This window comes from Lissotriton helveticus, chromosome 5_1 (assembly GCF_964261635.1).
Source record: "Lissotriton helveticus chromosome 5_1, aLisHel1.1, whole genome shotgun sequence".
NCBI lineage: Eukaryota > Metazoa > Chordata > Amphibia > Caudata > Salamandridae > Lissotriton > Lissotriton helveticus.
Window position 1 is genome coordinate 1,966,285,298 of NC_136065.1, and position 14,320 is coordinate 1,966,299,617.

The 14,320-nt window shown below is 44.5% G+C and overlaps 1 protein-coding gene across 2 annotated transcripts in view; it reads right to left on the reverse strand.

The window, feature by feature from the left end:
* FBXL20 (F-box and leucine rich repeat protein 20) overlaps positions 1–14,320 on the reverse strand; it is a 604,101-nt gene that overhangs the window by 12,746 nt on the left and 577,035 nt on the right. The window lies entirely within an intron of this gene.

Here is a 14,320-nt window from a genome sequence, read left to right on the forward strand (position 1 = left end):
CACCACTCACACAAGTAACTTTAAACAAAATCTGCGGACCTCCCAAGCAGCATTTGGTAACAGCAACCATAAAGTTGCAGACAAATATTTCAAAGAAAATCATTTTTGATATGTAGAAAAGCCTACTTTTTACATTATCTAACTCCCTGAGCTTTAGTAGCCTTAAGACCAAGATACCTGAAAATATTATGTGCAAAAGACTTCAGAAATTTGAATTTGGCATGCACCTACAATGATCAGAAGATAGATAACTGTAGATGGATATTGACTGAACTGCATGTCATTGAGGGCGAAGCACACAGTCTATGATGTCACTCAGAATCATGAAAAACCTTCCTTTCACTCCTCTTTATTTGCCCATGTAAAATGCTATGCTATTGCAGAGATGTTGAATTTTATAAAATATCTACTTGTCAATGGAATAAGATGCTTCAAAAATCAACTTCTACGATAAAAAACAAAAAACAACTGTCCCATTGCAATCAAGCGAGGAATTATGACAGCATTCTCATTTCAGAGCTCTGATAGCAGCCTTTCTGATTAAGTCGCGGCTCATAGTAGGGTTTGAGTTCTAGTAAGACCATGATTGTGCCACTTTTCTGACTGTACAGGACTTTCAACACACCAGTTCACTCTTTCTCCTTTGAGCACTCACCTTAACAGTAAAGGCTTTGCAATAAAGAACCATATATACAAAGGTAAACCTATTAAACATAAGGTTGTGTGGCCTGCATTAGCAGCCAGCAGTCATCTTTCTCACATCCATACTGTGGCACTATATCTGGCAGCCAGTGGGTTTGTGCCCCAAAGAAAGATTTGAGCTGCATGAGATCGAGCACATCTGTTGGCCTTGTCCCCAAAAATGTGTCCTGGGCATTGAGCTATAAGAATTAGAATCAGTGTGTTATAAGTGCCCCCAACTCATCTGCCCCTCTTTTCAACAGGGGCAAAAGAATAATGAGAGCCATATAAAATATTACCACATCACTCTTTACAAAAGATAAAAAAGAGCTGGCCCCTTGCAACTCATCCCAATCACACTGTATATACCCTTCCCATAAAAAAAAGAAAAAAAAATACCTGTTCTCCTGTCACTCATCCCACCCAAATATACAAAAATACCTGGCCTACTGCGACTAACCTCGACCAACCTCAGCACCTTTCCCTTCCCCCACCCACCTTCCTTATCTATGCCAGACAAGTTGGTGCCAAGCTAAGGGCAGTTCTGAAAAAGCTGCTGATAAAGAAAATAAGTTACTTACCTGTAACTACAGTTATCCAGTATTGGTATCTTTCATAGATTCACATGCATGTGAATCTATGAAAGATACCCCAATACTGGATAACGAGCTCATTTTCTCTGGTCAGCAGAGATTCATGTTGACAGGGAAATGTGGTGCTTGCAGGCTCTGTGCGATCCATGTTGTCCTGTCTCCCTTAGGCCTGTGAAGATGCGGTTGAGACAGTAGACGACAGGTGGGTCTTCCAACCTCTATTTCACCACCTTGCTTTAGTATCCAGAGACCAAGATGAGGTAAAAGAACAGAGAGGAAATGAATAATTTTGCTGGTGAATTTATGACATTGTTCTGCATTCTGTCTATCATTTGTTCTTTTTGCATTTGTCACCCCGAGTGGGACGGGTATGCCCAGACGTGTGTCCCTTGCTCTCCATGCCACTGGAGTTAAGCTAGCCTGCTGATCAGGGGTGAAACCCCGAAACCGGTCCCAGGATGCTGGTTTCCAGTTCAGTGAGAACCTGGCTTGGCAGTTCGGGCTGGACTGTTCCAATTGGGCGCAGGGTCATAACTGATTTGCATATAGGTGGGTTCAAACTGGGTTGCCATGGTGAGAAAACAAAACAATGGATTTAGGCCAAGATCTCTGTACTGGGGTGAATGTATGACATTGTTCTGCATTCTGTCAATCATTTGTTCTTTTTGTAAGTGACATTACAACAGCAGGGTACATTTATTCCTACTGTTATAGCACAGTAGTAAATAAACAGTCTAGATTCTGTTAATCCCAATAATGGCTTCCAATGAAAGCCATTCATAACAAAAGTATGTTCGGAGTGTATACTCTGAAGTAGCCTCTCTAGCTACTGAGAAACACCTGCTCTGGATTAAAAGTCATAATTACCCAACATTGCTTATGGAGAAGCTATAAGGATGATCTACAGATGGGTGACTATAAAATCCAATAAAATGGAGACTGGATTTTTCTCAAAGTTACTGGTTTGGGGAGTTTGATAATTTGTTTTTCTCTGCCTGAAGAGTAATACATTTAATTTGGTCAGGCTTATCCTTCTCCAGTGACAACGATTAGCCCTTTGACGAGGCATGAAATATCTTCATGAGGAGAACCTAGGACTGGATCTGCTAGGAGGGTACTGGGAGCCTACCCACATGACAGCTGAGAGCTCTACACAAAGGGATAAACATTCTGCCATTTTGAAAGAGACCTAAAATGGCGAATTCTGGGATGGACGTGCACCAAAGCAATAGGAATTACTGTAAAAGAGGGTTGTGAGGAAGTGGGGGGCTTTTGTTAGATTGGACGAGGGGTCAGTATCAATCACTGACCAGTGCTCACTAAACGGCAAGTTTCCCACTACCAGCTTTCCAAAAATTATAAACAACAAAACATGCACCCTGCTGTATTTGCCTGAGGGGAGATTTGGGCTTTGCCCTTTTTCTCAGTTTTTACCCAGGTAATTCTCTAGGGCCGCACTCCTGTAGCCTCAGGTACAGGTTCAGAGAAAGCCTGGCTTGGCAGTTCAGGCTGAACTGTTCTTATTGGTGGATCTGCATCAGCTGGGTCTAATTTAATCTAGGGTGGCATGGTGGGCAAAAAAAGATAGACTAAGATGCTGCCCAGTGTAATTACCAGTAGCCAAGATTAATTCAAGCATCCCATCCATCATTTCTTTGTATTTTATGGGTACAGTAAAGGCAAAGAGCAAGTCCCGGAGGCTTATTTGAACAGCTAGATCTTGAGGGCTATTCAGAATTCCGGAAGTGAGCGGACGGTCAGGAGGTGCACGGAGAGCTGTTTCAGGTCTTTGCTGCAATGTGGAAGAAGGCGCCTCCTGCACTTCTGCTTCGGTCGATGCAGGGAGTATGGGCAAGTGAAAGGGAACTGGAGAGTAGTCTTCCGGCGGTTTGGTGGTAGTTCAGGCGATGGTTAATGTATGCCGACCCTTGGTTGTGGAGAGCCTTGGGTGTGTGGGTCAGCAGTTTGAATTGGCATCTTTTCTGTACAGGGAGGAGTTGCCGGAGGTGGGGTGTGATGTGAGTTTGTCAGGGAAGGCAGAGGATGAGTATGGCTGCGTCGTTCTGTAGTCTCTGTAGGAGATAAAACAAGTTACTTACCTATACACTGTGGTTCTCCAGTATTGAAATGCACATGCTTGAATCATCCTCGTCGTCATGGTGGGAGTCCCACGGTACTTAAATAAGCAGTAATATTAGAAGTACATTAGAAACCATTGACTAATAAGGTAATTTAAAAACGTACCTGCATCATTATACTCGATCCAATCTTGGACCAATCAGACAAACAAGCCCCAGACCCCATCTTCCTGCAGGGCCACCATACCGCAGATTAAAAGCACAAGTGTGACTAAGTGAAAAGTCCTGTGAGGTAAAACATGACAAGCCTGAACAGGGAAGTGGGCGGTGCCATGTGAATCTATGTAAGGTTTCAATACTTGAGAGCCTCAGTGTACAGGTAACTTATTTTTTCTCCAGTATTAAATCTTTCATAGATTCACATGGTTGAATCAGAGTTGTTCGCAGTATAATGCTTAAATTAAAGCGATTAGGTGAAGACACTTTTTTGTGAAGAACACACTTTTTCAGGAACAAACAGCATATATCTACCTAATCATACAGTAACATCTTTCGTGAACAAAAGAAATGCACACACACACACACACACACACACATGTATATATACATACATAGATCATTAAAATACAATACCTCTTGATTAGATATCCTAGCTATGGAGAAAACAGAGTAAGAAAAATGGTAGTACCTTAATAAAGAGATGGGTAAGGTTCGCCGGTCCTGCATCATTCTTCCATGAGGCATCCAGGCAGTAGTGCTTGGTGAATGTATGCACATTCGACCATGTTGCCACTCTACAGATATCTGGAAGCGATACTCCGGCAAATAAGGCTGAAGAGGCTGCCTTCTTTCTTGTGGAGTGCGATGTAACCTTTGTGGGAAGGGGTCTTCCAGTGTTTTTGTGGCAAAAGGCAATAGCTGACGATATCCAACGAGCAATACTGCTCCTTGAGAGAGCGTAGACTTTCCTTGGAGACGCAAAGGAAATAAGGAGCTGTTCTGACTTACTGAAATTCTTTGTTCTATGAATGTAGAATTTTAAGCAACGTTTCACATCAAAGAGTGCAGAGCCCTTTCAACAGGATTTGATGGGTATGTTGCCAGGATTATTGGTTCATTTAGATGAAATCAAGTTGTAACTTTAAGTATAAAGAGTGGGTTCATTCTCAACACCACCTTGTCCTCCTTAAACTGAAGAAATGGTCCAGAAACTGTGAAAGCTTGAATTTCACGGACTCTCCTAGCCGATGTGAGGGCCAACCAAGAGTGCAGTTTTCCATGAGATGCATTTCATTTCTGCTTTGTGGATCGGCGCAAATGGTGGCTTTGTGAGTTGAGCGAGGACTGTGTTTAACTGCCAAGGTTTTAAAGGTGAAAAGCCCTTAAAAGACCCTTCATGAATTCCTACTATTCTTGTAGACAACAGAGAAAGCAACCCGGCTTTCTGCAAAACCCGGAAATCGCCACCAGGTGAACTTTGATCGATGAGTGTCAATCATGACTTTGCGAAAAGGAGGAGAAAAGGCAATATTTGTTTTGGTGAATAACGGAAAGGATGTATAGCCTTTTTAATGCAGCAGTAGTAGTACCTCTTCCTTTTTGCTGCATATGATTTAATAGTGGAAAAAGCTCTAGTGGAAAAAGCTCTAGAATGCTGCAGGATGGACTTACACTCTGATGGAATGTTTAAATCTCTGAACTCATAGTCCAGAGGTTCCATGCAGATAAACAAGACTTTACCTGGGGGTGAAGAATCGGACAGTTGTTCATAGACAGTAGGTTGGTCAACGGCTGAAAGAGAATGTGTACGGATATTGACAGTATTAGGAGTTCGGCATACCAAAACTGCCTTGGTCATGCCGGGGTTATGAGAATGAGATGGCATAGCTCCTTCATTTTGCGAATCACCCTTGTGATGAGTGGGAACGGTGGAAAAGCATATGAAAACATTCCTGTTCACTGCATGTGGAGAGGGTTCCCTCAAGATTACTTCTGAGGGAACCTGCAGGCGAGCTTTTCACACTTTTTGTTGGTACGGGTTGTAAAAAAGGTCTAACTTCGGAGAGCCCCACAGTTTGAAGACACGTTCCAGCTGCTCCTGATTCAGTTCTCATTCGTGACATAGGCTGCTTTTTCCTGCTGAGAGAATCTGCCATTTCGTTGTCTATGCCCGGAGATGTTCTATTTACAGTTATCTTGTGCTCTAGCAACCATCTCCAGATTTCCAGATAACGTGCGAGACCTGATGCCCCCTTGCTTGGCCAGGTAGAACATCATTGTGGTGTTGTCTGTTCTTACCAGTACAGAAGAGCCTTGAATCCTTGGAAGGAACGCTTGCAGCCCTAGAAATACTGCCCTCAACTCCCAGAGATTGATGTGCATCAGCGCCTCTTGCACAGACCATTTTCCATGAATCTGTACATTTTGGAGATGCGCTCCCCAACCGTCCAAAGAGGAGTCTGTTGTCATAATGTAGCTAGGGCGTGTCACCTCAAAGGATAGGCCTAGAGATGCTGCATTCTTTTACCCATCATGACGGGGCTTGTATCATTGTCTGAGAGATGAAAATGAAATAGTCAAAAGAGCCCTTAACCTGAATCCACTACATATCCAGCGCTTCCTGGAGTGGTCTCACATGCAAACAACAATTTGGTATCAATCGGATGCATGATGATAGCATTCCCAGCACAGACTTGTACACTCTTACTGAAGTGGACTCCTTTGCCGCAGTTGAGCCATGATCTTAATTATCTTGCACTTTCGTTCTGGCATGGATTATGCCTTCACTACTTTGGTGTCTAAGACTGCCCCAAGGAATATACACGTTTGACTTGGAATGAGAAATTACTTTTCTATGTTGAGCTGCAAATCCAGAGATTTGAAAAGCCGATGACAGGGCCAGGTAGATTCTCTTGCAGAGTGTAATGTCAGGATTCACTGTCTATGTAGTCGTCCCTGATGGCAATACTACGAGGGGCTGGCCTTTCCTTCTGTGTTGAAGTCGCTGGTAGTGGTGATGAAACCTGTATTCCAGGCCATCCCGGCGTGAGCAGAACTGAAGCATGAGAGTCCGGGAAACGTTTGTAGTAGTCGTGTAACATGTGCCTAAGGTCAGTGATTAGAGAAGTGAGCACCACCATAGCATCCCCTTTTACATCTTAATGTTCCTCATATGTTTCTTATGGATAATAGTCCTGAAAAGTGTCATAACGTTGTGGCTGATGACGAGCCGTGAAAGAACAGTCCCCTTCCATGTACTCCGAGATATCCTGGATAGGGTCCTCATCCTCATTATCTGTAACCTGACGTTTCACTTTCAGCTGCGACGGACTGTAGGCTGGTCCAAACAGGCTCTTGTCTCCCGATTCCCTGACTCCTCTCCATTTTCGTGAAATGTACTTTGATATTTATTTATTTAATAATTTTCTTTTTAAATGGGAAAGGTCCTTGTTGTTTCCTGACTTCAATGTTGTTTTGAGCTTTTTAAACAAATTTTTTGAACTTTGCTACCAGGGCTTAAGCCTATTTTTTTCCCCCTGAAACAGTGCTTTTTAGGTCTCGCACCTAGCGTTGCAGTGCGCAGCAATGCTCACGCAGCACATGACATTTAGTACCTGAAAAACGGAGTTTCAGCACTGACCTAGGAATCGCACACTCGTGTGCTTTTCCTTTTGTGCTACACAATTAGCCTTTGCGTTTTGTCTTTTTATAAAAGACTGCACGCAATTGGCCAAAGGCGGGCGCATTGCTTCGCCCATGGCCTACTGGTGTCTATTACGCGATTGGTGCGTGTAATAGACACCAATAGGCCATATGGTTTTAATTATCGTACCCAGACATGGGCGCGATAATTGAAACCACGGCTCGCTGTGGCGCGCGCGCACCACTCGCGGGATTCTGCTTTTTTGGATATACTATACAGCGAAGCAACTAAATGAAAGAAGGTAAGAGAGGTGGGCTGCTTGTTGTAATTGCTGCTCGCATACTGCAAATAATGTCCATAAATAGTGTATGCGGTGCTTTTTTTTTTTAAACATCCTACAATAACAGCACGTTGGGATGCACCATTATTGTGGTTTCTTGCGTAAATGCTTGCAGTCGGTGAGGATTTATTTTTAACTTGTCGCCATATTTTTTTATTTTTGGGCTACAAATTAGTTGGCGAAACTTGCACACTGTTTTAGAGGAGTTGGAAATGACATTGCACAGTACGTTTTCTTCACAATAGCGTGTACAATACTATGTATAAAACCACATAGCACATCCGTGTACACTTGGTGCTGTGGTCCTGTTTTATGCAAGTTGGTGCAGCATTGTAGCATAATCTGCCATCAGAACGACCAACTGCTATGCTTTCAGGGCTTCCCTAACCCTACACAGTGTACAGTCAAACTGCATTTGATAGTATACACACAAATTCAGTCAGTGCCTCATAAAATTATACTGAAGTATTGATATGGCCCCTACGTTTTGTATATTTCATCCAAGCATGTTAGAGGTATTCCCGCAGACAAATTTAGTAATCTGTAAAGGTTCGAGATATTTCATCCCTGTAGTCTTAAGGTTATTTGCGTAGTTTTGTTTTTTCCTTCTAATAGTCTCAGTGTGTTTATATTTTCGTGGCTGTACTGACCGCTAGATAGATTGTGGTTGATACTATGCATATTATACTGTGCCCGTGTTTTCTTCAGCTCCTGGGAATGGCTACAAGACCGGCAGGTTTGTGACCTGGGATTTCCACTTTCACTGTGGGGGAGCCGCTTCTGATAGCTGCTGGGGACTCGCTGTCCCACAACACCCTGCAGTTTGTAACCAGCGAAATGCTATAAAAGCAACAATGTCGCTCCGCTGTCTTAGGGGGCTTTGTGACCTGGGATTTTCATTTTCTTGACGAGGAAGCTGCTTCTGATAGCCTCTGGGGATTCGCTGTCCCACAACACCCTGCAGCCTGTAACCAGTGAAGCGATATAAAAGCGCTGATGTAGCCCCACTGTGCGGGTGAAGCCTGGGACATGGGCTGGCCTGTCTTGCGCCTGTCAGCAACAGGAGGAGACCAGGCAGGTCCACCCTCTTGGCTTTGTATTTCCACATCATGAACAGCCCTCTTTGGTGAGTCTCTCTCCCTCTTGTTTTTCTCTCAGTGAAACCTGGTACGGCCCATACCTGTGATATCGAGTTTAGAGCTGTACTTCGAAGAATTTGACCCTCCACGTCAGTTACAGCCTGTTTTGTGGTTGAAAGAGAAACCCTCAAGTTTACTGGCTGGTTTTGACGTTGTTATTGGTGGAACTCGATGGGAGGCCAATTTGATTCAGTACCTGGGTGAATGTTTTTAGGTATCAGCCTTATAAGGAGAACATGACCTCTATGAGGAGAAATAAACCTTGGCATATGAGCTCAGAACCTTGATTTTATTTTGCTCTAACATGCGACTGGCTTTTGAAAGAGCCTGGCCAAAGGGGAGATATTCTTATGAGTTCCTGAGGTAGCATATTATTAGAATGTTTGGAGGGTCTGTTTGCTCTGTTACTCACATTAATATTAAATCAACTGAGGGAGAGTTGCGATTCACCTGGTCTTCCGTGGGGTTATTAATCGTACCACTTCTAACTTCATCTGTTTTTGGTTCAGGGCACTAGTTTTGTGCTTAAAAGCTCTCTGCATTCTGTTGTTCTTTGGATAGTCCGCCCAGCTGTAAACAAGCTTTGGAAGGTTGGAAATGTAGTTTTGTTTACTTTATATTAGGGGGCTAATAGTAATAGCTTGGTACCTCAAGATTTCCCATTTTTGTGAGATCATTGGGAAAAAAAGATTACCTGGGAATACCCCTGCACAAAGCCCCGTGGTTGGTAAAAATACTGCAACTGATAGAAGGTTAGAGCGAGCAATAGGGGTAGTAAATGCTGATATAGAATTGTCAGAGAGAAGGCTTTCCTTGTGGCTCAGCCCCCCATGCCTGACATGGTTGAGGGTATAAGTAACCAGGGCTTAGACCTAGACTCGAGCCCCCTAAGGAGTAAAAAAAAGACAGGGGCACAACTAGAGTTAAAGCTAAACCTAAAATCACAAAGACCCAAAGGGAAATTTTATAGCAACATTCTTCGGCAGACATGGGGGAGCAGAAACAGTTGTAGGGTATGTCAACCCATTTCTGTATCCACGGTTAAAAAAATCCTTAGGGATATAATCAGGCAGGAACTTGTTCCCCTTCTCAAACGCTTAGACGATGCGGCTCACCCAATAAAAGCCTTGAATAATCTGCGAAAGAAGGACAGATAAAGGTGCCCTCGAGAGTACTGTCCCTATTAAATTGCCTGCACAGGTGAATCAGAAAATGACAGAGGTACAGAGAAGTTCAGAGACTCAGAATACAGAAACGATACCATTTACTCATAATTCTATGGTTATACATTCCTAACACTTTGCACCGGGCTATACAAATGATATACTTAAAGACAATAACGATTTGCTGGAAAGAGTAGCTGGGAGGGACCAAAGCTATGCTAATTACTACCCTCATTTTCCTCCTGAGTGCACCCCATATATCATTGTCCTAAAGGAAGTACATATAATTAGTATTGAAGAAGACTGTTTACCACTTGATCTAGCATATTTAATGCAACAAAATTGATCGAACTTCAAGTTGGTTTTGTATTGACTACTCAAGATAATGTAGGCAACTCACAAATTTCAGTTCTATTGAGTGGTTCCTAACAACCCAGTCAACCTTTGTAGGAATACAGTCTAAATTGCCAGACATTCCGTACAATTCTCTTATGGCCGCGTTGCGTTTAATTGTTGAGCAGCTTTATTTGGTTCTGCTATTCTGACAACCGAACTTAATTGAACTACCCTCCCCAAATTCTTGATTAAGTCATGATTCATTCTCTGTCCCTTCTCCACTACTACTGCAGATTGTATCTTGTATCTCTTAGTCTATTATGTACCGTACTCATTCCGATCCTTCTCTAACATCATGTCAATATTTAAATAAATTCAAATAGTGTTCAGTATTCGATTTTCTTTCCATATCAACATTTGCAAATAATATGGCCTTTCTGAACTCTACCCTTTTTATCAATTCCTGCTCCATCTGTTGCCCAGGTTTAAGACTAAAGTTCTTTATATCTATAGTTTTGTTCTTTAGATGATTCAGTTTAATGTTTCTTAGTCTTATTGTAGTAGTTAGTACCTTCCAAATCTAGGTTTATGAAAGACAAAGGTTGTTGGTGAGCCATTGAATTGATAAGTTTAACTAATTAGATACAGTTCACCAGTATTTCTTGCTCCTTGGATCTTTGGGGCCCAGCAGCTGTAGAGTGCTACTGGGCTGTTATATGCTCTTTTATTACTTCCCAGTTCCCATGCCAATGCTAGTTTTATTTATTTATTTATTTATGAGAATCATGCATCTGCAAAGTACTGCCTGGCCTCTCACTCCATTTTGTTAGCACTAATTTGCGCTTTCTATTCTTTTTTCCCTATTAATACATTTACCATTCAGACATGGCCTTCTATTATGTTAGAACGGTAAGTTAAAATAGCCTCGGTGAGTTGGGACATAAGCATGCATGCGTCAGAATGCGACCTTCTTTGAGTGGGGTTTCATTAATATAAATCCATTATAAGATTTCCAGTCTTGGGAATGTATTTGTTTTGATGCTTGCGTTTGTATGCAAGTGTCAAAAACAATTGGTAAAGCCAATAGTTCGGCTTTCAGAGGCAAGACCGGTTGCGTTTGCCAATGCTTGTTAAAACTTGCACCCTGAGAGGAGGCGCTACGCTAGCAAACAAGATGGCCGCTTAGACTCCCGGCTCCGCCGACCTCAGTCTCCTGCCAGATGATCCTGTCACCCATCCTGTGTTTACGCCCGACCTCCGTGTGGATGTACCGGTGTACAATCCGATGGTGCAATCCCGAGAATTTTACCGGCTTGGTTGACGGAGTTACGTCGTGTTTCAGTTTGCGGCCTAGCCCAGCTGGAGAGCCGGGGCCTCGAGTACTGGCCCAGCCGGGTTACAGTTGAACAACATCGGCCGTGGGAATCAGGCAGGGTCCAGTCTATCGCTGTGGAGGTTGTGTCTGCCCGATTTTGATGACTGTCATTTTGGTTGGTTAACATCGAGGGAGTGGCGACGTGGCACGACTGAGGCTGTGGGCGGAGGTCCCTGTCCAGTGGACCCAGTTTTCCCCCCGCCGGTGTTCGGTGAGTCGGGTCCTTCGCTCGCGGTAGCGGAGTACAGAACGCTGCTGCGGTGAACTATAAGTAGCCCTCCGCTGCCGTCCGTTCCGCTCTTGCCTGTTCCCCCGGAGAGACCGGGCTCTCTGGGGGAAGTGATCATGGTCGATACCGAGCCAGGAGTGATGTGCCGGACGGAGTGTGAGCCGTCGCTGAGGACAGTACTGGCAGCCATTGGGGCACTTCATTCACATGTGGATACCCTTGTTCACAAAATGATTGCAGGTATACTTGAAGCAGGGCGTGTGAGACCGGACTCTGCTCCATTGCAAGAGCTAAAACTAGCTAAGATTCCCACAATGACCATTTTGACTGCGGACGAGGACCCCGTGCGGCAAGGGGTGTCGAAGCCTTTGGTCAGGGTATTGGATGATCGCGAGCCTGGCGCTTCGAACGGATTGTTAAGCTTAACATCGCTGCTGACTGTGGGAGGACTAATCGGTGTTCCCTTCCCGGAGACTCCTGTTGGTAACTGTTCTCGGATTGAAACAACATCTTTTCCCTGCCTGGCAGTGAAATTACGGTCGTGGAGGAAACAACACTGGGACTTTACGTTATTGAGGGAGATTTTCTGTGCGGATGGGGTTCTCAAAGACTTAACATTTTTGATTCGTTTCAGACTGAACTTTTCTGAACTCTTTTCGCACTCCGATTCTCCTGTGGATGCGGTGGTTCTACCGGGAGGGGTCCGCATGATAGATCGGAAGGGTCAAGGCTGAGATTGATTGACTGGATTTGATATTGTGGCCTCAATGGATGTGGGATTTGCTACTGTTGTGCTTACGGGAGGTTGGGCGGTGTTTTACAGCTCCCCATATTTGCTTTTTCTGAGTTTTCTGACAGATTCTTGTTTCCATTGCAGGGGTTGCTTGTTTCTGGTGGGGGGGGGAGGGGGGAACCGGGAGCCCATACGAAAATGCCCTTCTCCATTTTCTACTTTTAGAATTTAGTTAGATGGGGGGACAGGCACACTGCTAGTTGGGGTTAGGCGAAAGCCATATGAAGGGGTGCAGGGTGAGGGGAAGGGTTTTTTGTAATGTTTATGTTTTCGTTTCTATGCTCGATATCCTATTCATATCCTGATATTGGGTGCTTTCCTAATGGGTTATCCTGCTTGGTGGGTAGAAGGGTCCTGGGGGTGGTAGTGTTTGCAGGGATTTCTACAATATGTTGCTTTTTATTGATGCGAGCTGGTTGCGGTCGTTGTTTTGTCCACTGCTCTACTGTATTACGCTCTCCTGCCACTCGAAATTGCCCTACTCATGATAATTCTGTTCCTATGGGTGGTGGGCTTGTGAACAGTGCCGATTAGATTGGACTTATACTTCTTGTATTTTATACGGCCGCACGCCAGTAACATCTCATGATTCAGCTTCTGCCTTGGGGGCTATCCGTCTATTTTGCGCTATATGTTTGTATGAATGTTGTTTATTCCGTGATATAAGGCACCTGCTGTTGGTTTTTCTTGTTTTTCAATTAATAAAAAGATTTATAAAAAAAAAAAACTTGCACCCTGAAAAATAACTAAAACATATCTGTTCTGTAATGTTTTCAAATCCATTAGCCACATGGTTGCAGTGATTGGAGTATAATGATGCCAGCAAACACCGACCGTTGTACCCACACCACTCAAGTGAGCAAATTGACATGCATGTGTCGATTATCACAGTAAACAAGCATTTGTAATGCACTAGGTCTCGCATTTATACAAGTTTGAGCTATTGGCATTGTAAATGACAATGCCTTTTATTTAAGTTTTGATTTTTAAAACATAAATAAAAGGCACTGTCATTTACAATGACTAACCGCTCAAACTCTCGCAAATGCGAGACCTATTGCATTGCAAATGCTTGTTATAAACAAAATCCTGATATCCTATTTGCCTAACCCCAAGCCAATGATCCCAGATCTTGCAACTCCTTATGTGCTGTGTTTATGATAGAAATAAGACCAACATACTACCCTACACTTAACTCATACATTATATGTTGTAGTGAGGGAGATGCCTCTGCATACTGAAATCCCCAACAAAGTCATCAAAAAACCCAACTCGGGGGCGGAGCTAGCCGGCAACCGAGATGGCTGCCTGAGTCCGGAGCTCCTCCGCTCAGAACGACTATCCTGAATTAATCCTGCTCATTTGGTGCTCTACAAGAGGCGACCTGCAGCGCTGGAGAGAGGGTGACTGCTGCGGTCTTGATTGCGGTGTTTCCGACGGGGCCCGTGGCTTGTGGCATCGAGCCCTGACATCTGGCGTTGAGGCGCGCGGCGGGCCTGTGAAGCTGCGGCCTCGAGTTTCGCCCCAGCCGCTGTGGAGATCGTGGCTTGTGGGACGGAGATATGCGCGACACCGCGCTTTGAAGCAGGACGCGGCTCTACGATTAGGGCGGTGAGCGGGGGTGCGTGATTTGTGTGGGGGGCGCCCCTTGCCCCCCCCCTCCCTCCGGTGTGGACTTTCGGAAGTGCCGGTGCTGGGCCTGGTGTGCGGTGTTGCTGCGGCCTACGAGGGATTGACGTGTCGGGAGGCGCCTGGCCATTGAGGGGGCCCTTGGGGAGCGAGGCGCTGGAGAAAATGCCATTTAGGGACGAAGTGAGTGCCTGAGCAGCCCCCTATTGCTCACTACCTTGGTGTTCCACTGCGGGGTGGGTGGCTGCGGGTGCCGTTTTTCCCCTCCTGTGGCTACTTGCTGATTGTGACGGAGGCACCCTTTCTGTGGAGACTGCAACG